The sequence below is a fragment of the Oryctolagus cuniculus genome, chromosome 5 (genome assembly GCF_964237555.1).
Source record: "Oryctolagus cuniculus chromosome 5, mOryCun1.1, whole genome shotgun sequence".
NCBI classification, from domain to species: Eukaryota; Metazoa; Chordata; class Mammalia; order Lagomorpha; family Leporidae; genus Oryctolagus; species Oryctolagus cuniculus.
In genome coordinates, this window is record NC_091436.1 from 164,618,373 (window position 1) to 164,642,225 (window position 23,853).

At 51.2% G+C, this 23,853-nt stretch overlaps 2 long non-coding RNA genes across 7 annotated transcripts; both read right to left on the reverse strand.

The window, feature by feature from the left end:
* Positions 1–555: 555 nt before the first annotated feature.
* On the reverse strand, positions 556–21,271 carry LOC103352262 (uncharacterized). 6 transcript variants are annotated; one of them, XR_011388825.1, is made up of 4 exons: positions 20,494–21,265; positions 20,090–20,263; positions 17,208–17,319; positions 556–1,591 (listed from the first exon to the last, which is right to left on the reverse strand). It is a non-coding gene; the product is annotated as an uncharacterized lncRNA (long non-coding RNA). The 6 variants fall into 6 exon arrangements; XR_011388824.1 differs by having other exon boundaries at positions 803–1,591; positions 20,103–20,263; positions 20,494–21,271; XR_011388828.1 differs by lacking the exon at positions 556–1,591 and adding an exon at positions 6,217–6,964 and having other exon boundaries at positions 20,112–20,263; positions 20,494–21,271.
* LOC138849721 (uncharacterized) lies at positions 18,808–19,778 on the reverse strand. The gene is made up of 3 exons (XR_011388829.1): positions 19,640–19,778; positions 19,408–19,514; positions 18,808–18,946 (listed from the first exon to the last, which is right to left on the reverse strand). It is a non-coding gene; the product is annotated as an uncharacterized lncRNA (long non-coding RNA).
* Positions 21,272–23,853: the final 2,582 nt, after the last annotated feature.

A 23,853-nucleotide genomic window follows, 5' to 3' on the forward strand; every position in this document is an offset into this window, starting at 1 on the left:
TGGCCCAAGTGCTGGAGCCCCTGCACCCACGAGGGAGACCCCAAAGCAGCTCCTGGCTTTGGATTGGCCGATTGTCAATTGCAACTCTTTGGGGAGTGAACCAGTGGATGGAAGACCTTTCTCTCTGTCTCTCCCTCTCTCTGTGTGTAACTCTACTTCTAGAATAATTAAATTAAATTAGGAAGAGCGAGCGACCCAGGGCAGAAGCAATGGCCAAGGCAGAAGTGTGCCTGACGTGTTTGCGAATGGCAGGAGGCAGTGCGGCTACACAGTGTGACTGACACCAAAGTGAGAGCCAAGGTCCAGAAGACAACAGGGCTGCCCCCTGGTGAGCCACACAAGGACTTTGGCCTTGACCTGGGATAGGCGGGGAGCTGCTGGACGATTTTAAGCAGAACAATGACATGGTTTTGTCTTAAAAGAATAACTCTGGCAGCTGTGTTGAAAATAGACTTCAAGAGACACTGCTGGCCACGGGGGACCTGGTCCACAGCTCTGTTTTTTTTTCCCCTTTAGTGACTTCATAGTGCATAGCAATACTTCGTTCATTTCCTATTTCCAGCCATTTTCTCAACTGTGTATTTTCTTTGTTATCAATCACAGACTACTAACGAGGTCACTTCTCAGTAGAGCCCTAGGGAGGGGAACACAGTCCAATTACAAATACGGATGTTGAAAACTATTCACTGACATTGTTGAAGCCCTCACGTGTACCAGCAGAAACCAGGGAGACCCAGGTGGGGGTGACCCCGGAGTGTGGGGCCAGCAGGTGGCACATGAACATGCGTGGGAGAAAATTGTTTTTTTAATTTATTTTATTTATCTGAAAGGCTGAGTGACAGAGAGAAAATGAGAGAGACAGAGAGACAGAGACAGAGAGAAAGAGAAAGAATCTTCAATCCAACCATTCACTCCCCAAATGACTACAATGGTTGGGGTTGTGTCAGAATTTATCCAGGAGACCAGAATGCTATCCAGGTCCCCAACTTGGGTGCAGGGGCCCAAGCACTTGGACCATCTTCTGCTGCTTTCCCAGGCACATCTGCAGTGAGGTGGATCACAAGTGGAGCAGCTGAGACTCGAACCAGCGCTGTGGCATAGAACGGTACCATCACCAGCAGCAGCTGAGCCCACTGCGACACAACACTGGCCTTGGGAAAGTTGGTTAACGCTGTCCCATGACCGATGTCCTGAAAAGGACCATTGTGCCCATCCTTGAAGCTGGGACGTGAGGCCCACCTACAGTAAGAAAATAGGCCTATCAGCCTTGGCATTGTATTGAGAAGGGGCTCAAAAGACCCAAGGAGGACTTCCTATGCCAGATCACAGGCCCTGACCCTGTTCCTGGGCGGCCAGGGGACACAGCCTTCACAGAGAACCGAGAAGCTCACTGGGGCGGGGCCCCCTATTGCTGGGAATCTCTGGGGTGGTGTCCTCCAATGTCGTCCATAGCAGGAAGCACCGCCACGGGACGGCGCTCTCCAGTGCTCATGAGGACAATGGTGTTCAGAGTATGGAGGCTGGGCAGCGGCATTCAGCCGGCAGAGGCAAGGCAAACATGACCTGGGGCAGAGGCCGCTGACCATAGCACCTGCAGAGGACACGTAGATGAGAAGCCAACACAGGTATCTCTTGATTTGCATAACCAGAAAGGATATTTTTTTTTTGACAGGCAGAGTGGACAGTGAGAGAGAGAGAGAGAGAGAGAGAGAGAAAGGTCTTCCTTTTGCCGTTGGTTCACTCTTCAATGGCTGCCGCGGCTGGCACGCTGCGGCCGGCGCACCGCACTGATCCGAAGCCAGGAGCCAGGTGCTTCTCCTGGTCTCCCATGGGGTGCAGGGCCCAAGCACTTGGGCCATCCTCCACTGCACTCCCGGGCCACAGCAGAGAGCTGGTCTGGAAGAGGGGCAACCGGGACAGAATCCGGCGCCCCGACCGGGACTAGAACCCGGTGTGCCGGCGCCACAAGACGGAGGATTAGCCTAGTGAGCCGCGGCGCCGGCCCAGAAAGGATATTAAGAGACGCTAAGCAGACAGGTGATGTTAGGTGCCACAGGAAAAAGGATAATCCCTCGCTAGCCCCCGGTGGGTGAGGGTCTCAGCACCACAAAGCTCCCCCAGAAGGACCTGTGTAGCTTCATCCCGGGAAAACGGAATTAAGGGCATACAGGGTCCAGGCTGACACCATTATAAGAAACTCCCGCGATCCCGTGGCAGCTTCTCGCGAGGCCGTGGGGGATGAGGGAGTCTGGGTAACAGATGGAGTCCTTGCCAAGACAGGCTCGGCGATGCTTCTGAGGGGCTGAGGACCCATGCTGTGCTTGCTCCGTCACCTCCAGGCTGTGTGACTGGAGTGCGTGGACATGGCAGCTGGTAGAGCTCCCAGACTGTCTCCCTGACCTGCGGATTAGGAACCAAGGAGGCAGCAAGGAGCAGGTGGGAACCCTGGAGGGTGCCTCTGGCCGCCTAAGTCAGCAAAGCGAAGCGGTACTCACTCCAGGCGGAAGCTGGTGCCAGGAGCCCGCTCCGTCTGTCCGTGTGGGCTCTGCGGATCCCAGGTGGGCTTTCATAAGCGGCGCGGACTCCCCAGACCTAGCTAAGCTGCGTCCTAATTGGATCCAGCTGCACAATTGGATGTGGCATCTTGACGGCAGCAGATCAGCTCAGCCTGCATCCGGCCACAAGCCCCTTCCAAACCTCAGGAAAGAGGACCAGACGCAGTTCTGAGCTACAGGAAGGGGTCTAAATACACAGGCATTGTCTTCCCTTCCATCTGTCCTAACGCTCCTGCTCTCCCCCGATATCACGGTGGAATACTCTATTACTGATCCCATGACTTGGGATATGTGCTGTAATGCAAATAAATAAATAAATAAGAGAACCACCCCAAACCCCATCTCTAAATAAAAGAACCACCCCAAACCCCATCTCTATAGCTAAATACTATGTGGGGGGGGGGGTGAGGGGAAGGGATATTTAACATATACTAAGTCCATGTTAGATTGGGGTAAGATATTCTGATTTCTGTTGCACAGTAGGGTAACTAGATAATAGAGTAAATAGGTACTCACAATGTAGTGTCTGTTTTTTTCTTTAAAAAGCTACAAGAAAAGATTTTAAACGGACTCACCATAAATAAATGATAAATGTTTAAAGAGATAACTACACTTGGCCTGATTGGACATTACCCCATAGATCCAGTATCAAAACATCACATGGTATTCCATGAATATGTACAATTTTAATGTGTCAGTAAATTTTTAAAAATTATTTGAAACAGGTACATTGGTAAGCTACTTTTGATTTTTGGAGGGAAGCTATATTGCATTTGCAATTATTTCTCTGATCCAGTTTTGGGGGCTGATTAGTCTACCAGGTTTTGAGTGAAGCCCGGAGCATAGGAAAACTCTAAAGAAATTCCAGACTTCAGTAAAACCTACCCCGCTGCTGAGGTCATTTAATTCAGCAGGTCCAATAGTGCTGGGGGTGTCCACGACAGAAAAGGATGCACAGGGAACCTTTGACAAACCCCAGCAGATCTGCAATGCAGCATATATGAGGTCCTGGAGAAAGGCCATGTCCACTCCATTCAGGGGACTGTTGATTGTACTCACCATTCAAACCCAGCTGCCCATGCACTAATGGGGCAGTAGAGATCAAGCGCCTGAAAACGAGGTATCAAGCGATGATGGGACTGGCGCTACTCAGCATGAGCTGGCCATGGTCAGATCCGCCAAACAGGGCAGGCACACGGGGACGGAGTTCTTGAGGATCAGTTCTGAGCAAAGGTAGCCTAGGTCTCCGTGTCACCTACCTCTCTTGTCCTGACGCCTCTCGCAGGGTTAGAAGATCAAGGATGTCTGGGAAGAGGCTGTGGGTGGCCCATCGGACGCTGCCACACATTGTTCGTATCATGTCATTGTCACTAGGGAGGATTCAGGGTGGAAGAGGTGCTCCCAGGAGGATTTGGCTGATGAATGGCGGTCATCCTGTGTCCCCAGCCCACCCAGTGCTTGGACGGTGAGCCCTTCAGTGGCATGGCCATGGCGGCAGGATCGGCAATTATACCGGGACTTCTCGGCCCTGGTGCCTTTCTCCAGGGAAGAGCCACCTGGCTGGCCCTGCTCCCAAAAACCTTGCCTATCAGCAGCAGATTCCAGTACTGACCCCTTTATACAGCACCTTCCCCTGGGAGACCCATCATTTATCCCATCAGACCACATCCACGTGGAGGGGAAAGATGCATCCCTCCCTGCCTGAACTGACCTCTCTTCTGAAGCTGTCTGCGTCTCCTTCTCTGGTGCAGGGCCTCTACGAATACCACCCAGATGAGCACTGTGCCCGCTGTGCCAAGTGGGACCCTGCAGGATGCAAGGAGCGAGGGAGGCGGGACAGGGAGTGCAGGGCCCTGGGGTCAGCTCTCATGCCGCCTGCCACATCTCCTGGGAGAGTTCTCATGGGTGTTGGACTGGCCTCTTCAAGGCTCAGCTAAGCCATCTGGGGGACAAACAGCCCATGAGGCAGGGGCACCATCCTCCAAGAGACAGGGTAAGTCTTGAACCGTGGACCATTGTATGAAGCTGTGTCCCTGATGGCTAGAATACATAAGTCTGAGAACCAAGAGGTAGAATCGTGTTAACTCTTCCCACCTGCACCCCGAGTCAGCCACTTGGGGAATCTGGACTTCTCTCCCTGGGACGGTGGACAGCACAGCTCCTTGGGAAGGAAGGTTGGCTCCCACGGGAGAGCACAGTGATGCCTCCACAAAGCCTAAAGCTCTGCCTGCCCTCAGGTCACTGCGGACTCACACTCACAGACCAGCAGGCCAAAGGAGGAGTTCATACGTGGGCAGGAACGGTGACCCTGGATTATCCTGGGGAGCTCGAGTTGCTGCCACAGAGTGAGGGGTGGGATGGAGCGATGTGTGACACAGGCTTTTCACTGGAGATTCAGTAATACTGGGGCAACTGCACAGCCAGGGACCAACAACAGCAGCTACCACAGGGTCGAGCCTCTCACCAAGCCCAAATCAGCTCGGACGTCACTAAGAGTAGGGACATCTAGGATGGATGATGGAAAGGGGAGATGAGAGCCAGCCGTATCCTGCTGGGGACACGTGCTCTGAGGAGCCGGAGCCTGCCACCCCCTTGGAGGCTTCCTCACGAGCCTGCTGCGTGTGGGGCCACAGCACATCTGAGCAGTGTGACGGGCGGGCTGCGGGAGATGCTCTGACGCCCCCCTACAGCCCCCTGACCGCCTCTCATTTCAGCTGCAGCTGCCACGGATGGTTCTGCACAAACACACACTCAAGCTGACTCTGCCGTTTGCATCTGGGCTTCTCAGGAGACCAGTGAGTGGATTTGGCCTGTGCTAAACACAGCCCAGAAGTGCAAGGCCATTGTCACGCAAGGGCCAACCCTCCAGCAGCAGGATAGGAGCCTGTGGATAAAGCTCCCGCCTCCTGGGCACAGCGTTGTGGTGCAACAGGTAAAGCCACCACCTACAACACTGCCACCCCATATCAGAGCACTGATGCGAGTCCCAGCTGCTCCACTTCCAATCCAGCTCTCTGCTACTGCACCTGGGAAAGCAGTGGAAGATGACCCAAGTGCTTGGGCCCCCGTGCCCACGTGGGAGACCCGGATGGAATTCTAGACTCCCAGCTTTGGCCTGGCCCGGACCCATCTGTTGCGGCCATTTGGGCAGTGAACCAGCACATAGGAGGTCTCTCTCCCTCTCCATCAGCCAACCGCCAGAAGCTTCAAGAAGCAAGCAAGGATCCCCAGGCGCGTTTCAGAGGGAGCGTGACCCTGCTGACACCTCGATTTTGTGCAACAGTGTACTTCTGTTGTTTCAAGCCACCAGTTCCTGATAGCTTTGTGCGAAAGTGTTGGGAAACTCATGTTTGTTTAAGTGGCTTATCTTTGATTAGGTGCCTAAGAGGTATCATTGATCAGGATAAAGTGTGCCCCGGTTTCCACCCTCTTTCTACGTTTGTGAAGGACTTGGGAATTTCTGAACTAAGAGGCCATTTCCAGGGAAGGTAAGGCACGTTTCCATTCTGGATGTATTCAGTTACATTCTAAATGAGTATCACTTCTTTTAAAGAGATCTATCCTGAACCCACAACTCACTGCTCCCACAGGCCTTAATAGATACACAATTCTCTCTAAGAATGGGGGAACATTATTCTAAAATTAAAATAACGGCTAAAGCTGGGTGACAGAATGCCTTTATGTGGGGCCTCCACAGGCCTAGCTGTGCCAGATTTAATTAAGCAGATTTATTTGCATCAATAAATTATTATCCAAGGTAAAATAAAAGTTATTCGATTTGTTCACACTCAATTTCATTTAGGTGTACAATTAGTGGTTTAAGTCTACTGCAAAATAATTCAGCCAAGAAATCCATTTTAGCACCTACAGAAAAGCCCTAGCCAGGCTATAATTACAATCTTTCAAATGCTAATTGCATACAATTTTGGATTATATATACATATATGATCTTACTGTTTACCACCAAAAAATCACATTTGCATAAAACATGGGAAAATAGTCACATTATTGATGACTCTCAAAGATTAAGATGCTCCTTTTAGAGCCCCTTTTCTATCTGCCCAAGTCAGCAATTAGGCTTCCTGGCTCTGGCTGTGCCGTTCACTCTTCTAGTGCTGCTTCTTCGGAAGCTAAAACAGGTGGGGCAGAGCACGCCACAGAGGAGGCGGCAGCAAGCCCAGATCAAAGCAGGGACCTCGGGACCAGACCCGTGGTTCCTGGGGTTCCTCCGCCGTCTGAAAGGTCAGCCCTCTTGGCTGGACAACTGCTTCTCGGTGTTCTCATTGCTAAGAGCAAAAGCCATGAATTGGAGTGTGCGTGCCTACAGGAACAACGGATGGAAACAGTGACCCCAAGAAGGAGATTACGCAGGACTCCAGGCAGACCGTGATGTGACCACCCCTGCAGCACTGAGAAGGAAGACAGCATTCAACAGGTTTTCCTGAGAGTCCTAATGGTCTTCTGTAGGTAAGATTTCAGGGTAAGTCATCTGAAGCAACTTAAGAATACAGAAGGGACAGGCATTTGGCTTAGCGGACAAGATGTCAGTGAAGGTATCTTCATCCGGGGGTCAGCACCGTGGCATAGCAGGCTAAGCTTCTGCCTGTGGCACTGCCGATCCCACATGGGCTCCAGTTCATGTCCCAGCTGCTCCTCTTCCGATCCAGCTCTGGCCTGGGAAAGCAGTGGAAGATGGGCCAACTTCTTGGGCCACTGCACAGGCGTGGGAGACCTGAAAGAAGCTCCTGGCTTCAGATCAATGCAGCTCTGATGTGGCCATTTGGGGAGCGAACCAGTGGATGGAAGACTTTTCTCTCTGTCTCTCCTCTCTCTTTCTCTAACTCTACCTCTCAAATAAATAAATAAAATCTTTTTAAAAATCCCACATGCCCAGTTTCCAAGTTGATGATGGAATTAAGTGATTTGAAGAACGAATGAAGAGAAAAGGGGGTGATTAACCAAGGGGCCACATGATATTCGCATGTCACAAATAATGGTGATGAAGCCTACAACAAAAACAAATGCATCGTTCTATTTATTGTAAAGAATTGTTTTAGATACAGTGTGTTCTTTCCTGGTTATGGAAATAAACTAAGAACGGCCCTGCTGAGCACTGGGTCGGCTGCCTACCCGAGCTGCTCACTGTCTTTCTGGCGAGTGGATGCAGGCTTCCCTGGGCCACCTTTATTTTTATAAGAATGACCGAAAGTACAGCTGGGATATCACGGACTTTGTTTTAAAAATCAGAGACTAAGAGCTGACTTGAGATTATGCAGCAAGTGGGTTCTCTCTCATATTTAATAATATTACAAGGTCGAGGAGGGCCTCAGATCGAGAGAGTACATATGGCCACCACAGTGACATCACTGTCGTGATTAACGGTCAAACTGAGCGGCTGACTGCAAAATAACTGGGTGAGTCGTCTTCAGAACACGCCGCAGGCAGCACCTCATCTTCCATGTGGCCACAGGCACCATGCTCAGGATTCTTGGCTGTAGACCACAGCATCGACCTAGGGGAGACCTCGGAAAGAAGAATCTTAGGGGCTGTGACGTAACTCGTGGGTCCGGTGCAGGGTAAAACCTGGAGAGCCAGGTCTGAGAACCCAGCACTACTGGGGAGGCTTGGGAAGCCTGTGTCCAGCAATGGGCAGTTGGGGCACCTGCACTACTGCAGACCCCACTGACCCTGCCCCCTCACCTCCCTACTCTGCATTCCAGGTCTCTAGTGGGAGCACACAGTGGCCATGGTTATGCCAGAGTTCCACCTCTTTGCTGCCAGGATTTGGGGTCGGCAAATATCTGATCTTTTTGGCTTCCAGATTCAGCAGAAATAGGAAGGGGACTCAAGTGATAGGCACTGCAGGTGGACAGATGGATGAACGGATGGAAGGATGGATGGATGGATGGATGGATATAAGGAGGAGAGTGGGGGGAGGAACGTAAGAAGGGAAGGCAGGGGGGAACAGCAGAGGCAAAGCCGGAGGAAGGTGGGAGGGAGAGACCAGGGCTGCAACGCATCTTCAGTGCCCAGTAAGGATGTTGGCTTCTGAACTCCCACCTAAGACCACTGAAATCTCGGGAGTTGGTGAGTGAGGGAGGAAGGAAATCAACCTTCCATTTACTTAACTTCTACCCGTGGTGATACTTTAACACTTGAGAATATTATTGGCATAAATAACGCATCTCCTCAGATCAGGAGTCATTACTCTTTCTGTAACTTTGATTTTGTTATTTGAAGGTTTGGGGACTGTCCTGAGAGTATCCTAAGTTTGTTTTCTTCCTAATGACTTCTTTATCAATGTATTTGTATCAGCGTGTATTTCTTAAAGTTACACAGTAGCTATTTCAATATAAGAATGAGCAGTTCAGATTTTGAATACTTACATCCCCAAGACACTATTTTTTAAGTATTAAAAAAACAATAATAGCTGTCATTTAACTAGCAATGCCCACATGCCAGGCACTATTCTAAACATCCTACATGTCTTATCTAATTGAATTCTTCCAGCAAACCCCGTGAAATCTGCAGATGCCATAGGATGCAACTAAAGATGTTAGATAATGCACCCAAGTTGATGAGCAAGAAGAGATCTGAATATAGCTTAGCCACTGCAGAGTCTCAGTCACTACCTAATACTGCCTCAGTAAATATTGATTTGATTAGACAAAAGCCAAACTTAAAAACTCACTTATTAGTCATACATAATGTAAGCAGTAATAGAGCAAAATAAACACATTTATAACCACTATAATGATATCTTCATTTGCTCTTAATAAGTCCTCATTGGCTGATCCTACCCTCAGTGGCTAAATAGTAGGTTGAAAATTTTCTTCTAAGTTCCTACGACCCACCAACTTTTCCTGATCTGATTATTTCCCCCCCCTTTTTTTTTTTTTAAAAAAAAAAAAGCAATTTTATTGTGGAATAACTGAAAGTTCTCGTGTTTAATATATACAGTCTGATGAGTCTGGACACATGAAATCATGATCACAGTATCAAAGGGGCTTATGCATCACTTCTAGAAGTTTCCTTTCATTTTATTTGTAGTGAGAACACTTAGCATGATGTCTACAGTCCTAGCAAATTTTTACGTGCATAATACAGTATTGTTGATACAGGCTTTATGTTATACAGAAGATCCCCACAAAAAAATAATCTTGCATCACTAAAACTTTATATGAATTGGACATCTCTCCATCTTCCCCTTGCTACAGCCAGGAGTAACCTCTGTTCTATCTCCTCTTCTATGAGTTTAACTATTTCAGGTACCTCACGTAAGTGGGACAATGCAGTATTTGTGCTTCTGTGTTGGGTTGATCTCTTTTTTCCCAAGGATTTATTTTTGTATTTATTTGAAAGGCAGAGTTGCAGAAAGAAGAGGGGAGACAGAGAGAAAGAGATCTTCTAGCTGCTGGTTCACTCCCCAAATGGTCGCAATGGCCAAGGCTGTGCCAGGTTGAAGCCAAGAGCCTGGAACATCTTCTGGGTCTCCTGTGTTGGTGCAGGGGCCCGAGCACTTGGGCCATCTTCCACTGCTTTCTCAGGCACCTTATCAGGGAACTGGATCAGGTGGAGCACCTGAGTCTTGCACGGCGCCCACACAGGCTGCTGGCGTCATAGGCAGCAGCTTAACCCGCTACACCACAGCGCTGGCCCCGGGCTTATTTCACGTAGCACAATGTCTCCCCGGTTTGAACATCTTGTCTAAATGGAAAAATCCCTTTTTTGAAAGTTGGAATTCCATTCCCCATAAAATTTTTCTAATTTTCCATTAATAATTGCATGTATTTATGGGCCACAGTGTGGCACTTCAATACAGGTATACAATGTGTACTGAGCAAATCAGGATAATCAACATTGCCCTTCCTGTGACGTGACCGTATGACTGGAGGCTTGGTGCTGCCGACTTCTACTTGTTCACAAAATTCATACTGAGCTATTGCGAGCCAACAGTCCCCCAACCATGCTGTGTAACACCAGGAGCTCACGCCTTCCACCTAACTCGGATTTGGTGCCCAATATCCAAATTCCTCCTATTCCTCCCCACACCTCCCAGCCCCCTACAATCGCCACTCTGTTCATTTGGAGTTTCTTAAGCTTCCGCATATGAGGGAAAACATGCAGTATTTGTCTTTCTGTGTCTGGCTTCTTTCACTCAACATGACGCCTTCCAGTTCCACTCGGTTTGTGCAAACGACGGGCTTCAACCGTCCACGACTGAAGAACATTCCATTCTGCCCGTGTACCACATTCACCTGATGATGGACATCTTGGCTGGCTCCAAATCTTGGCTGTTGTGAACGGTGCGGCAATACACACAGTATAGCAGACATCTCTTTGACACAATGATTTCATGATTTTCTGTCTTTTGGATAGATAGCTGGTAATGGACTGCTGGATCGTATGTATGACAGTTCTATTTCTAGTTTCTTCTTTAGAAAGAGTAGCAATTCTACTTTATTAAAATCCTGAGTTTATTTCACACGTATATTTTTGCCTCCCCGCCATTTCCATGTCTGATCCCTGCTACTACTGTGTCTTTTCATATCATCCCATACATACTTAAAACCGAGCAAAGGGTAGCGTGCCATCTTTAAAAACTGAACAAGCATCTTGGACAACACGTTCTTGGCAAAGGAACCTGGACAACATTTACCAAACATGGTAGGGGAAGTTCTCACTCTGCATTATAAAAAGGAAAGCCAGATATCAACTGTTATAGAAATGAAATAAAATGAAAAAAATTAACAAGCTGTTTAAACTGCTTTCTTAAACAGTCTTCCCCCACTGCCAGAGAGCTTGACTAGCCTCCTCATAGAACATGGATTTGGTTTCCACTTTGGGAAGAGAGTCACCTTTTCCTACATTTACTTGCATTGTTGCTCTAAGTCTTCTACAGAACGAGGTCCTTTCAGTGTTCTAGGAGTTTTTTCCTGTTTCTTGAGGATTTTGGGTCTTTTGAACTTGGTGTTGCTGGTGTTGAGTCTTTCCCATTCTGCTTGAGTTCTGTGCAGTCCTGATTAGGGTGTCTCATAGAGAATTCTTCCCGGGAGGTTTTTCTTAGTTTCTTCATCATCAGAACCAACACTGTCGTCGTCATCATCATCATCATCATCGTCATCATCTTCCTCAGCTGCAAGCTTCACTGTTTCCCATGGTTCCCTGCTGCCAGCTCCAGGGGCAGATCGCTTTCCAGATACGCTGAATAGGTTCACATCTCCTCCTCTTCATCTTCTGACTCTGCACCTTCCCCCACAGAGGCTAAGTGCGGTCCACCAACCTGCACAGGTCCTGAGCCACGCGTTAACCTTGAGTCCACGGGTGGTGGCATTCCAGGGCTCTCAAGGGAAACAGCAGGCTGTCTGGACATCTCAGAGTGGCCAACGTTCCCATAATTGCACGACTCACTGCCTCTGCACCAGCGCCTTAACTGACTGCTCCGCCTGCGGCGCCGGCACCCCAGGTTCTAGTCCTGGTCGGGGCGCCGGATTCTGTCCCGGTTGCCCCTCTTCCAGGCCAGCTCTCTGCTGTGGCCAGGGAGTGCAGTGGAGGATGGCCCAAGTGCTTGGGCCCTGCACCCGCATGGGAGACCAGGAGAAGCACCTGGCTCCTGGCTTCGGATCAGCGCAGCGCCGGTAGTAGCAGCCATTTGGAGGGTGAACCAATGGAAGGAAGACCTTTCTCTCTGTCTCTCTCTGTCTAACTCTGCCTGTCAAAAGAAAAAAAAAAGATGATTGGTTCTCACCTTTGTCTTTGTCCACTTTAAAGTGATGGTCTCCTGACCTTTAGCTCACCACTGAGAAGAGCTCTGAAGCCTGGGGCAGCTCCACTGAACCCTCCATGGGGTGGTGGGACACACATAGGTGGGCGTGAAGGCAGCTGGGGTAGACGCCCGCTGCTGCAAAGAACAGCGGCACAGGACAGAATCCAGCCAGGGACATTTTCCAGTTTTTTTTTTTTTTTTTTTTTAAGGAACCGCCATACTGTTTTCCCTAGTGGTTGCACTAATTTACACACCAGCCATGAATATGAGTTTCCCTTTCTCCCCTCCTTGCAGTATTTGTTAGTTTCTACCTTTTTGACCAGAGCCATTCTAACAGGGGTGAAGTGATATCACTTTGTGGTTTGGATTTACATTCCTGATGGCTCGGCATTTTTCCATACATCTGTTGGACATTTGTATTTCTTCTTTTGAAAACTATTCAGGTCATTTGCCTATTTTTTAAAAAAAGATTTGTTTTATATTTATTTGAAAGGCATATTTACAGAGAGAGGACAGACTGAAGGAGAGAAAGATCTTCCATCTGCTGGTTTATTCCCCAAATGGCTGTAAGAGCTACGGGTAGGTCAGGTTGAAGCCAGGAGCCAGGAGCTTCTTCCGGGTCTCCCATGTGGGTGGCAGGGACCCAAAGACTTGGGCCATCTGCTGCTGCTTTCCCAGGCGCATTAGCAGAAAGCTAGATGGGAAGTGGAGCAGCATGTCTCAAACTGGTGCCCGTATGGGACGCCTGCCCCACAGGTGGAGGCTTACCCTGCTGTGGCACAACGCTGGCCCCTCACCTATTTATTAAGTGGATTGGTTGCTTCCTGTTGTTGAGTTTTAGGAGTTCCTGGTATATGCTGGATATTAATTTTTTGCTGGGTAAGCGGTCTGCAAATATTTTCTAGAGTCCTGTAGGATGTCTCTTCACTCTGTGGAATGCTTCCTTTCTGTGAGGAAGTTTCTGAGATTGATATAATCCCATTTGTCTAGTTTTGCTCTTGTTGCCTGAACTTTTGGGGTCTCATCCAAAAAATCATCACCTGTACTAATGTCCTGAAGTGTTTTCCCTATGTTTTCTTCCAGCAATTCATGGTTTCAGGTATCACGTGTAGGCTCCATGTTGAGTTTACTTTTGTATATAGTGTGAGGTAATCTTTTTATGTCAGTACCATGCTGTTTTGATTATGATAGCTTTGCAGTATGCTTGAAATCAGGTATTATGATGCTTGCATCTTGATTTATTTTCTTTTCTTTTATAAAAGATTTTATTTATTTATTTATTTGAAAGGCAGAGCTGCAGAGAGGCAGGGGGTGGGGGGGAAAGAGGTCTTTCATTCGCTGGTTCACTCCCCAGATGGTTGCAACAACCAGAGCTGAGCCAATCCGAAGCCAGAAGCCAGAAGCTTCCTCTGGGTCCCCCACGCGGGTGCAGGGGCCCAAGCACTTGGGCATCTTCCACTGCTTTCCCAGGCCATAGCAGAGAGCTGGATTGGAAGTGGTGCAGCCAGGACTTGAACCAGCATCCACACGGGATACTGGGCCTGCAGGCAGCGGCTTTACCTGCTACATCACAGCGCCGGTCCCAATTTTTTTTTTCTTTTGCTCAGGATAGCTTTGGCTATTCTGTGTCTTTTCTGGTTCTGTATGAATTTTTACAAGTGTTTTGCTAATTATATAAAAGATATCACTGGAATTTTGATGGGTATTGCATGAAATCTGTAGTTTGCTTGAGGCAGCATAGACATTTTAACAAAATTAATTTTTCCAATCCATGAACAAGGATTTATTTATTTGAAATATATTTTCATTTTTCAAATCTTCCATGACTTCTTTCATCAGTATTTTATAATTTTATTGAAATTTTTCAGTTCTTTGGTTAAATCTATTACTAAAATTTAATTTCTTCTAATGATTGTGAATGAAATTGATTTCTTAATTCTCTTCCAGAAAGATCATTATTGACGTATAAAAATGCCATTTTTTGTATGTTGATTTTGCGCCCTGTGACTTTATGAATAGTTTTTCAGTTCTAACAACGTTTTGGCGACGTGTGCAGGTTTTTTCATGTGCAGCTTCACGCAATCTGCAAATGTGGGTCTTTTTCCCTCCTCCTTTCCAATTCCGACGTCTCTTATTTGTCTTCTCAGATCACTCTTGCTAACACTGCCAACACTACAATGAATAAGAGTGGTGATGTGGACATTCTTTTTTCCCGAATCTAAGGGGAAATATTTTCCATTTCTCCCAATGCAGCGTGATATTGGCTGTGGGTTTGTCGTATATAACCTTTATAATTTGGAGGTGTGTTCCTTCTGTACCTCATTTGCCGAGAGTTTTTGTCATGAAGCGATGTTGAATCTTGTGATGTTCTTTCTCTCCATCTAAGGAGACAAGCACAGGGTTTTGTTCTTCATCCTGCTGATGGGACTCACTGTTTACTGATTTGCAAATGCTGCATCCCTGGGATAAGTCCCATTTGATCATGATGTATGACCTTTCTGATGTAGTGTTGGATTCTGTTTGCTAATACTTTGTTGGATTGGAAGTGGAGCAGCCGGGACTTGAACCAGTGCCCATGGGGGATGTCGGCATCACAGGAGGTGGCTTCACCTGCTGCGCCACGATGCCTGCCCCAGACGTGGGCATCTTAACTGATATCTTGACTACCAGGCCAAATGCCTGCCCCACACCTTCGCAGTGGCATCTTCTCTGACATCTTGGAAGAGCAGCTCCCCAGGAGGCTAAGGCAAACCGCTCCTAGCATCTTCCCTTCCTTGTATTTTCTATCATCCAACTGTTAGGGATTCAACCTAGGTTAAATGTAGTTGATGCATTTAAGCAAGAATTTAAATCCGATTAGATTTTTCCCACACACCCTACATATTAATTAATTATGAACAAAAATATGCCATAGGGTCAGAAAAGGCATAAATAAGAAAACAGGCCTATTGATTGAGCGGCATGGCTGAAAGAGCTCATCAAGAGCCCACTGAATGCTTCTCACATGATCAACGTAGAGGTCAAGAGCAGAAAAGCAGGATGTGGCCCCTGCCTGCAACGATACCCAACACAGGCAAACAACACCAGCTACTGTGACAGAACAAAAGTAGGTAATATATGCTAAAGAGCTAAACTGAATATTCCCACAAACAGATGGGCAAAATGTAGGCTGATGACAGAAGTGTTGGGTGATTCACAGGCGACTGGTTGAACAAACATACCCAGCAGGGCCTATCAATGCGCAAATGTCAACGTAGAGAGAGAGCTCCATTGGGCATACCTTTACCACAGCCCTATCCGACATTTTCATAAGCGATTTGGAGAAGAAGAGGAAGAGTACAGTGGGTCAAATGTGTGATATCATCACGCTGAGAATGACTGCAAGCACATGGAGTCATGAAAAGAATTGAATTCTAGAAGCCTGCAGCGTCGGCCTCATCTGCCAACAGTCATTGGGGCGTGGTGTCCAGACAGTGGGAAGAATGACCATCACTGCCCGTGGTGCACCTGCCGTGGTCCTTCTAGGACAACACAGCCCAAGGGGAATCTTAAAGTCAAGCAGCTTCTGGGAGGAAGGACCAGCAAATGCAGCATGGTATGATCGTCCAAAACCTCAAGAGTCATTTCCATACATCTAAAGACCAGAAAAGAACAGGACTTAGTCTACAGCACTCCGACAGGCTGAGTCAAGACAGGGCCAGGTTTCGACTTCATAATAAGCCATCCAAAGGGAAAGAAGGGGAATATTGACTTAGTACTTGTCTGGGACCAGAAACCACAAAGCAGCTTCCAACAATCAAATCAGATGTGAATTATTATCCCATTTACATGTTGTTCCATTTTCTAGTGCTGAAAAGCTACTACAAAACCTACTAGCTGAAAACGGCGATTTATTATCCTAAAGGCCGGTGTTGTGGCATGGCGGGTTAAGCTGCCATTTATCATGCTGGCACTCCAGATCAGAGTGCTGGTTGGTAGCCCACTTACTCTGCTTCAGATCCAGCCTTCTGCTAATGTGCCTGGGAAAGCAGCACTTGGACCCCTGCACCCATGTGGGAGACTAGGGTGGAATTCCTGACTCTTGGCTTTGGCCCAGGCCAGACCTGCCTGTTGCAGCCATTTGAGGGAGTGAATTGTTGGATGGAAAAGCTAGTGTGCTCTCTCTCTCTCTCTCTCTCTCTCTCTCTCTCGCTCTCTCTCTCTCTCTGACTCTCCCTGTCTCTATCACTCTTTGTTAAAAAAATATTACCCTGATACTTTCTCAACATTTTGTGGGTGGGGAATACGGACAGGGCAGTGGAAACAGCTTGCTTTGCTCCATGGTGTGTCTGGAACCCCAGTCGAAAAGTCCTGAATGGTTGGGGGATGTCCTGACGACTCTCTCCCCAGCCAGCTTCTTCACCAATGGGCTCCCTCGGGACACGGTGGCTTCAGAATGGGAGAACTCCTTACACAGTAGCCCGCGACTCCAGACGCTGCCATTTTCCTGGGGTCTAGGCCTGGGCCTGGAGGTGCATGGTTTCCTCTGGGCTCCACTGATTGGGGTAGGCGTGGGGCTGGCCCACATCCAGAGAGGGTGAGCAGGAAGAACATCAAGAGGGTCTGTGGCATCTTCCATCCATCACACAGGTGAGGAAGAACAGGAAGGTGGGAAGAGGCAGAGCCAGGATCCAAGCTGGATCTGACATCTACCATCTAGAATTTAAGCTCCTCGGGGTGTAGGCTTCGTCTTCCTTGTCCTCTCTCTACACAGTGCCCTCAGTAAGCCCTAAACCCCAACCCTTGGGAAATATTTGCTGGATGCATGCATGTAGGGACACAATAAATTAAATGCACACCTTGATTTTAACATTATCCCACCCACTCCTGCTTCATATCCTCCTCACCTCACAGGTAGCAGGGACCTCCTGTCAAGATACAGGTGTCAGGGTGGGTGTTTTGGCACGGCGGTTGAATCCCCTCTTGGGATGCCTGCATTCCATATCAGCGTGCCTGGTCCTGCATAGATTCCAAATTTTAGTGAAAAGTTGCTGAAGCAACGCATCCCAGCAGAACCCACCCTCCTTTCCTCCTCGCTCCCTGCCACCTGCAGCTGGCCACAGCTGGTCATATCATGAAATACACCTTGTAAACCATACCAGTGTGAATTTTTGAATTATTTTAAAAGATTTATTTATTTATTTTGAAAGGCAGAGTTAGAAAGAGAGAGAGAGAGAGAGAGAGAGAGAGACAGCAAGAAATATCTTCCATCCGCTGGTTCACTCCCGAATGGCTGCAACAGCCAGGGCTGGGCGAGGTTGAAGCTAGGAGCCAGGAGCTTCATCTGGGTCTCCCATGTGGGTGCAGGGGCCCACAACGTGTGGGTCACCCTCCACTGCCTTTCTCAGGCCATTAGCAGGGAGCTGGATCAGAAGTGGAGCAGCAGTGACATGAACCAGCACCCATGTGGGATGGCAGCATGGCAGGCAGCAGCTTTACCCACAACGCTGGCCCAAGTCTAAATATTTTTTCCGTGAAAAGGATGGAAGAGAGAGAGAGAGAGTCAGAGAGACAGAGAGACAGAGAAGAGAGACAGAGACAGAGAGAGGAGTATATCGTGTGCATTCATGGATTAGCATTTAGACTCCTGTAATGTTGTTATTTTTAAAGTCTGCTAAAGCTGGTTCCACCTGCTGGTTTCTTTCGGTGACCCAAATCCGTGTGTGCGCTCTCCATATGCCTTGGAGTCAGCACACACGAGCTGTGTTTGTCCCCTGGTCGGCTTTACGCAGAGGCAGAGGTGCAAACAGAACCCCCAGCATGTAGGACTGGGAGCCCGGAGTCCCGCGCCACGCAGCACGCGGCGCGCGCAGGGGCTGAGGGGAGCTATCCCACCTAATAACCTCGCCCGCTCTCCTAATTGCTTTCTTCTCGCCACAAAAGAACGACACCAGCAGCTCTGCGGCCCTCGGGGAAATCTGCTTGTAGAAGGCCGGTGGGCAATCCTTTCATCACTGCGAAACGCTGGCAGTTTGTGTCAACAAATCCAATTTCAGTCAATCAATACACAGCCCGCCTCCCAGCCAGGCAGCCGCACAGCTGGCCTCCCCCCCTTCCTCCCGGTACCCACACACGGAAGCCCAGGCCAGAGGAGCCTTGGGGAGGCCCAGCTCACACCCGATGCAGCAAACACAAGGTGGGTCCCCCCGCCAGGGGGTTGCAGCCCCCGAAAAAGACATCATGGGGCACAGGTCAGGGTGCCAGCTTTGTGCAGATAGCTTGGGTACGCGTCTGGTCCTGCCACCACTGTGGGCTGGATGATGCTGGCAAGTCCTTCACCTCCCTTAGCTGTAAAAAAGGGAGATGTAACAGTACTGCCTACGGGACGGCTGGACAAAGCACCACTGGCAATGCACGCAAAGTGCTTTGCCCCCAGTCATAAGGGACAGAGTGGTGTTGGTGATGTGATGAATCTTACAAGCCAAATAGAGCAATGCGCAGGAGCTACTGTGGATGCTGGCAATCGTCATGCGAATCTTCAGTGTTGGGGTCAGCACTGCAGGGCAGTGGGTTAAGCTGCTGCCTACAATCCTGGCATCTTATGTCCCAGCTGCTCCACTTCTGATCCAGCTCCCTGCTAATGTGCCTGGGAAAGCAGCAGACAACGGCCCAAGGGCTTAGACCCCTGCACCCACATGGGAGACCTGGATGGAGTTTTAGCTTCCTGGCTTCAGCCTGGCCCAGCCCCTTGGGGAATGAACCAGCACATGGAATCTCTCTCTCTCTCTCTCTTTCTCCCCCTCTGTGCAACCTAGCGACGGATCACTGTGTGCTTTCAGGCTAGTCTTGGATATTTGAGGGACAGATGAAAAAATTCTGAATTTATAAAATAAGTCCATGAGAAGACCCCAGGCCAGGAGAGAACATGTCATGTCTGCTACGCACAGCCACTGGGTCTTCTTCCCGGTACGGGGGTCTCCAATAGTACCCGTGTCCTCCCTGAGGTCTGCCTTGCTCTGATGAGAATCACAAAGACGACAACTCTGGGTGCCGGTGCATGCTGGGGAATTTAGGTCTGAGATGTGCGAGGATGGCGGGAAGACTCACCGTCCCTAGAAACCCAACTGCTGGCCAGACACAGAGACAGACGTCCACACAAGAAACGGCCTCCTGGAAGCTGCCCGTGGCTGCCACACAGGAAGACGGACCTCAGGCTGCCCCGAAACAGAAGGACTGTTGGGAGCTGTGTCCTCGCCCACCAGCTCCCCGAAGGCGAATGAGTTGTGCCCGCCTCCCCATTCCATGCGCTCTGGCTACGGAAGCACCACGGCAGTGCTACCTCTATGTGTCAACTTGGCTGCATCATGTGTCCTTGCTTCCTAGGGCTTCTGTCAAAATACCACCGGCTGGGCCCACGCGGTGGTGCAGTGGGTCGAACCACCGCTTGCAACACCAGCGTCCCATGAGTCTCAGCAGCTCCACTTCTGATCCAGCTCCCTGTAATGAGCTGGGAAAACAAGGGACGATGGTCTGAGGGCTTCCGCCTCTGCCACCCACACGGGAGCCCCACACTGAGTTCCTGGATCTTGGCTTTGGCAGGGTCCAACATCGGGGACCATTGGGGCGTGAATCAGCAAGCAGACGGTTTTCTCTCTCTCTCTCTCTCTCCCCTCCCCACCTCCACCCCACCTCTCTCTCTCCACCCCACCCCCGCCCCATCTCTCTTTTTCTCCCTGTGTAACGCTGCCTTTCAAATAAAGACATAAATCTTTTTTAAAATGCCACGGACTGGGTGACTTAACAGAACTTGCTCTTTGTCAGTTCCGGAGGCTGGAAGTCAGGGACCACGACGCCGGCCGGGCTGTCTCCAAGGCCGCTGTCCTTGGCCGCTTGGGGCCTCTCCCGCTGTTTCTGCTGTGGGTGGCTCTCCCGCTGAGCCTCTGTGTGTCCTCAGCTACTGCTCCTAAAGGACATCATCAGGTGGGGTCAGGGGTCATCCTCACAGCCTCATTTTAACTCAAGCACCTCTTTCAAGGCCACACAGGATCCCACTCTGAAATACTGGGGTGCAAGCTTCAACGTAGGTACTGAAGCTTTGGGTGTGCACGAGGGGAGGGGGCACGGAGCCCACATCGGCCACGGCCCCAATTCTTGGTCAAGCCCCCAGCAGATACGGCTGTGAAGGAGACGAACCTCCGGTAGTCGCTGGGAGGACAGCAGACAGAACTCCACAGTGTGGGTGGCCCTCACCCCGTCAGCTGACGGCCTTAGGAGGAAAGAGACCACTCAAGGGCCAGTGGCTGCAGACTCCAGGGGCAGCATCCGCTCTGCAGGTGTCAGACTCACAGAAGCCAAGTCCTTAAGACAAATCTCTCCCCTCCCCGTCCAAACACACGACCTACTGACAGCCCCAGAAGAGACATATAACATCCACACCCAAACATGCAGAGGTACGCATCTAGGGCTGGTACTCTCAAAACTGCCCCCAATCTAGGCTATTTCCATCTTGCTGCCCACGATCCCTGGGGTGCTACCTCATGGTCCACACTGGCTGCTGCAGCCCCAGAGAGCCCGCCTCCTTTCCAGCCAGTGGACAGAGGGGGGACGCGGAGGGGCCCCCCTCCCCAAACCCACTTAAGGACACTCTCCGGAGGCTGAACGTGAACTTCCCTTCGCCCAGCTGGCAGCCAAGGGAATCGGGAATATCCGGAATGGGATCTCCATTCCTGGAGACAGAGGCAGGTGTTACATAATTTAGGGGCGTCAGCACGGAGGGCTTGAGGTGGGCTGGCACGGGGGCTCCCCGGCGCGAGCACGACCCGGGCCCGCACTCTCGACCCCCAACGGGTGCACCGACTCCGCTCTGACAAGGTAGCACGCGGGAGACCCGCCGTCAGACGAGCGCCCCCGGGTCCGAGGCCAAGGGCACCCGGCGCCCGACTCGGGTCCTCGTCTCCGTCGCGCAGGCTGCGAAAGGCGCATGCGCCGCCGCACGGCGCAGGGGCGGGGCCCGAGGCACCGCCGCCGTCGCCTCAGGGCCGCGCAGCCAATGGGCGGCCTCGCTGATGCGGTCATGCTCCGGCTCGCCGCCTCATTGGCCAGCTGTCCTTGGGGGCTCAGCCTGGGTTTTCGGCTTTTTTTTAGGAAACGCCAAATGGGCGTCTGCACACTCCAGAGGCGAGGGAAGGGGCGTCCGGGAGCTGATGGGCGGGGGCACGCGCCCCGAGGCCGCGCAGGCGCAGACGCGGGGAGCCCCGCCTCCCGCCCCGGCACCTGCTGTGGGGGGGGCGGGTTTCTCCCCTGGCGCTCAGGCTGGGCTGGCGCCTTTTTGCAGTTCACGTTTCATACTGCAGGGTCGCTCAGAGCCTTTGAACGCACCGGAGAACCCTGGGAAGCTGCGACGAGGGTGGGTTGTTTGGGAGAAAGGAGCTTTTCCCAAACTTGGCTGTGTCGGAACCCGTCATTCCCAGAGCGTCTCGCGGGTCCGGGGTTCCGCAGACCACCACTCTAAAAAACATTGCAGCGAAGAACCGGGCGCGCGAGGAATCCCCCTGGGGGTCGGTGAGACTCGACCCGCGCTGCTCGCGCGCCCCCCCTGGGGTCTGCAGTTGGGGGCTATGACGTCACAGCCTGGAGCAGCGGGAGGGGGGAGCAGTGGGGGGCCTCCCTCCACCTCCCAGCCTCCTGTTTGTTAGCCTCACCCAGTCAGGGCGAGTCAGAGCCCATCCAAACAGCCGCAGTTGGAGCCACAGGTTTCCATCCCCCCACCCCGCACCCCGGGGAGGCCCGGAAGACAGACAGACCTGTGTGCAGGTCCTACCAGAAGTGGTAGGAAGTGATCCTGTGTCTGGGGGTGGGAGTCCAGGCCGTGCCACCAGGGAGGGAGCGGGGAGGAGAGGTACACGGAAGGTGCACGGAAGAAGCCCACGTGCAGTCCGGGGCTCACAGCGGGGTTAAATGAGTGCCCAGGGCGCGTGGACAGACTCCGGGAGCTCAGGGAGGTGCACGCCACAGCAGACCCCGTTCCTGGTCCTCCTCCTGCCGCTCCCCGGCTCTGCTTGATGCCACGGAAGGAACTTTGGTCAGGTGATGGCCTCATGGTGGGAGGCCCGCAGGCCCTTGGTCCCCCGGCGGGGCCAGGCAGACTGCACGGTGGTGGGGCCTGGGGGGAGGGGCAGGTACCAGGTATCCTGGCCAGGGCTCGGAGCCCAAGCGATAAGAAGCAGCTGGGGGTGAAAAGGAACGGGAACAAGGCGGTAGGGGACGGGGGAGGAGGAGGGGATGGAGGGAGGACACTTTGGTGCAGTCCCAGGGCCCCGAGGGTAAGCAGCCTCGCATCTGGCACCAGCTCTTCCGAATGACCTTGGGCCTGTCACCTGTGCTCACAGCCAGTTCCTTGACCTAGAAAACGGGAGGCGTGGGGGAGCTGTGATGGCCAAAGCCCCCTCCCCCTGGAGTGTCCCCCCTGGAGTGTCCTTAGCCTGTCTTTTCTGCAAACTCCCTTACCTACTGCAGAGGAATGGGCAGAGGTGCTGATGGGTGGGGTGGGGGTGCTGGCACCCCAGGATGACTCAAAAGAGACACAGCATGAAGCCCTCCCACCCCCTTCCCTCCATATCCTGCCTGCTGAGCGCCCCCATTCTCACCTACCACCAGGGCCCAGGAGCAGGAATGCTCTCAGGATCCTACAGCTTCGGCCACAGCTCTACCTCCCTGCTGGTAGCCGGCAGCCAGCAGCAGGGTTTGGGAGAAATGAGCTCCCTGCTCCAGAAGGTGAACTTGGGCTCCAAGGTGAGCCCAGGATGACTGCAGAGCTGCCGCCTCTCTGGACGAGGGGCCGTGCAGAGCAGACCCTGGTGATCGCCTGGCCTCACAGAACCCAAAGGGAAGCACAGGGCCCTGGGCTCTTTCTCTGCTAAGGTGCCCGTTCTTGCAGCTGCTTTCAAAGTGTGTTAGCTGAGAGCGCTTTCTTTAAATGAAGTCTGACTGGCAGCACAAACAACACATTATATAATAATTATTTCTTGAACTAAATCTGCATCAAGTGCGGTGTGGAGAACTGGGTACGGCCTGGTGGCCCAGACACACCTGCGCTCTGCCTTGGGAGAGCTCGGTTGAATAGGCGAGGCTGACCATCCACACGTAGGTATTTAACGAGCTCTTGTGATCCGTGCATGGGAGGGAGAGAGCAGGAGGGTGGCCTCTAAGGTTTTGTTGTCAGGAAGGACTCCCTGGTTGGGCAGGGATGATCCTGCCTCTAGCCAGGGCCTGTCAGTGTGAGAGCTGGGCACAGGGCCAGATCAGAGCGCCCAGGAGGAGCAGGCAACCCCGACACACAGGTGGACCGTGAGCCCCTGCTGAGCGCACCTGCTCACCTTGGGCCAGTGCAAGCCCAAGGCTACAGCTCCCACGCACACCCTCAAAAGCCCAACCCAGTTTGTAGTTAAACAAGGAGCACATGCAAAGATTGACACGCATCTCAATACATCAAACGTTTGAAGATGGCCAGCCCCCTCGAAAAGCACCAACAAATTCAGCAGAAGAAAGAGCGTG